Raw genomic sequence first — 4,000 nt, forward strand, 5'->3', positions numbered from 1 at the left:
CGAATGTGTTTGCAGTATGCAACGCTTAACCGATATGCATAAAAGATTAAACTACAACTTAGTGGCCAATTTCTAATGGGTGCTTGATAGAGGCTAAATTTTTTTTTCTATTGCTTTCCTTTACCAAATTTAAATGACATATATGATATATTAAAGAAATTAGATTCAGATGTCATGGAATGTTTGTTACTTGAAATACTTAAAAGACATAGACATATACTTATGTGAATCGAACTGCAAGGACAAGGCAAGGCAGATTTCACAGTTCAGCGTTTTTGAACTAAAAGAAAGGTTTTGGATTATGTTATGAGAGGAGGTATGTCCCGAAAGTAAATCACTTGTGATTAAAATTAAACGTCGTGAAACTAATCTTGACGATGTAAACAAATGTCTCGCTAAAGTTGTATAATGGTTTGAGGCTAATAATTTTGCTCTTAACGGGAAAAACAAAGTGTGTTAGTGTATTTACGAATGTTAAACAATCCATAACACAACTTAATAATAAGGAGTTGTTCGTTGCACCAAATCGGTTATTACCGGAAAACACGAATAAAATGACATTTTCCAAAAATGAATCCTAGCTAGATCGCTTTATCGCCCCTGAAACTCCCTGTATACTAAATTTCATGAAAATCGTTGGAGCCGATTCCGATATTCCAATTAAATATATTCAAGAATTGCTCGTTTAAAGATATAAGATATATATGTATGAATGCTTCATAAGTGCCAGTGATAGGCCTAAATAAATAAATAAAGAAGTCCAATATCATCAAAGAATTGAAAGTGCTCCTAAAAGCCCATAGTAAAAATCGTATCTGCAGCTATCCCGAAGATTATTGTAGACTTCATCGAAACGCTCCGAGGGTTCAGTTTAAATATCACGAATGTATTTACAACTGGCAACTCACTACAACATATAAAAATATATGAACGCTTAAGAATGCCTTCTAGCAACGTTTTTCAAGAAAGAAATTTTTGATTTTGACTTTAACTAATGTTTTAATGAACACACCCAAAAAATTGCAAGTTGCAGCTAACGCTAAGGTGAAAAAAATTAAGCAATACTGAAGGTTATTAATTATTAATTATTATTATTTAAAAAAAATTATAGTTATTATTAAATTTATGTGAACAAATTATTTAATATAAGAAAACAGGAATTATTTCCATTACCCATTCCCTCCCTACTTTTAAATATGACATGACTCTATAATGACTCAACTATTTTCACATTTGAACTCAATAATTGTAAAGCGAAGTGAATTTATATGATATCGTTGGTCAGACATGTATATTTCCAACTATAAATTGAAGTTTCAATGTGAAATTTCCATTACAGACAAAACATCTAGGTATACTGACCACTGACTGAGGTATGTTACTCTGTTATTGTTTACAAACAATTCTCCCTGCTATCCCCAAGCAGTATAATATTTATTCGCACAAATATATTTGAATCCATATTTACATAATTCCGCCGGCCGCCGCGCCGGAATGATTCCGCGCTAGTTCTGTTATACACTAAATGAACATATCCCAAGATCCCGCTTACAAATTGAGCCACGTTTGGGGCCTATTCTCTGAGCTCTCGCAATTTCGTAACTTAATTAATTAGTAAAAGTTTCAGTAATTTTACTATGCTAACAAATTTTAGTATCAAGTAATCATAATATTGACATTTTTAACAAAAGGATAAATATTTTTAAAAATCAAATTATTAAGCACTATTACACATAATCCTTAGGGAAATAATATATATATTATTATTTAAGTGTTTCTTTTTTGTTTCAACTTTAATTTTATCTTTACTTTCTGTTTAATTTAATTCCAAGTTGTGTACATATACTTTGGGTTGTAGCTTAGAACAAAACTTGTTATTACTTATATTTAGATCTACTTTTAGTTATTACCTGTTTTATGTACCTAATAACAATAAACAATAAACAACAACTTTACAACAAATTAATTAAGTAGCTAATAAAATATGCATGCTTTTGCATAGCAAGCTTGAAGAATCACCTACCAAAAAACTTTTCTGATATTTTGTTTTTCAGGTTAAATAGTATCCTGAATATAACACTATTTGAGGTCTTTAGATAGCTTAATGTCATCGATCTGTTCGATTCTAGCCTAACTTAACTTTGGATTTCGATAATAGCGCGTAGACAACGATACTTTAATTTTTTGGTGCACTTTGATTTTCACTTCGTATTTTATAATGCTCACTTGGTAAAAAAATTCGCCTACTTAGTATTTCTAGTATTTTAGTAATTATTTGCAAACATAATTTAATGCGGCTTGGATCAGTATTGGAGTTTTCCTTTAGCGGTCGTCAATAATTTATAATTCGAACTTTTAAAATATTATGATTATTAGAGTTTAATATGTCCTTTTAACCTCATTAGGCTCAGCACCTTCAATCTTCCTCGGAAAGTATAAATTATAACCAAAGTAGCATTACAGCAGGTATAATATACACAGTGTAATAAATCTCTATGAAATTGACTAACGGGTTAGGGTTGAGAGGAATTCAGAGAATAGGTGCTTTCCTACCCATTGGGACGTTGGGCCGAATGGAGCGCGCATACTAATTCGTGGTCGTTCGAGGCACATTCAAATAGCAAGCAAGCCAGGCTTACTGGGGATATGTGAGACGGGCCCCAAGATTTAGTTTACAACTTAGATTACGGGCGCCGCCTGCGCCACTAGTGGTCAAGAATTAAACAAGTAATCTAATGGGCCACACGTACTCTCCCGAACAATCCATTTGAAGGGATTTCAATTACACACAATACGTATTTTGCGGTGCACGTAATCAAAAGGATTATGGACTTGTTTCAATTTGTTTTAATGTTAAAATAAAATTTAACGGCCGCAATATATTTAATGCCATATTTGTATCCCCAAATGAATCGCTGCGAGTATCGCAAATGAAATATATTGTGAAGCTTTATAATTGTATTTCTGAAATCAAGAAAAGACAAAAATTCCCATTCGGATAATAAACAAATTCCTGTCCCCGGGAATAAATTTACTCTTTAATCCTGTCCGTCTCCTATAAACAAGCGATTTGAATTGTAAATTAGGCATTTTATAATTTGGCAAATTCACCTTTCCTTTTTCATTACAAGAATCTCAGAGTCAAACTTACACGGTACACTCATCTGGTTGGTTATCTGTCATTTTACGATGAAAATAAATAAATGTTTTATGATGAAAATATATAATCTATTTACTGAAATATTATAAGTTGCGGACAAAGTTGCACAAAATGGGTTAGCTTTTGTACCGTTTTTTGGGTACGTAGCCTTAATGAGAAATTAATAATGTCGGCTCGTAAAATTGCTATCAATAATATTTTCAACGATTTAAATTAAAAGCTTGTGGACTTGATTTTAGGAAGGTTTAGACTTATGCCGGGGACAATCTTAAATGCTGAAACTCAAAAATAAATTGTTTAAAACAAATAATATTTATAATATAATGTAAAATGTAAAATTTCAACTAATACCATTTATTTCTCTGAGACAAGAATACATTAACATATTTTTGAATCGATGGGATTTCAAATTGATCATTACCTTTCTATCCATCGTCATGAAACTGGTTTCCTTTCTTTAAGGATATAGTGCTTAGATCCACAACCCAGAAATGCGTGTTAGACTTAGACAAAGTCAGGCTTTCTTTTCGAAATTATGGCATTATATCAGTTTCATGACATTAATTTCATCAACAATTTTAAACACAATGCATCGATTTACACATGAAATTGTTGATGGCATGAAACTGATTTTATGTCCTAGAGAGGACATAAAATCAGTTACATTTATTACTAATTCAATAAATGTATTTTTCGTTCGCTGTGTAAATCAGATTTTTACTTAATAATGATATTTTTCGAGAATTTAAATATGCTCACTGAGACTCGCAGGAAAATTTTAAATCCTTCATCCACCTGTAACCTGTACCTATCACTTTTTTTCTCAACATTGAAATCTTC

Source organism: Pararge aegeria, chromosome 5, assembly GCF_905163445.1.
Source record: "Pararge aegeria chromosome 5, ilParAegt1.1, whole genome shotgun sequence".
Classification (NCBI taxonomy): Eukaryota; Metazoa; Arthropoda; class Insecta; order Lepidoptera; family Nymphalidae; genus Pararge; species Pararge aegeria.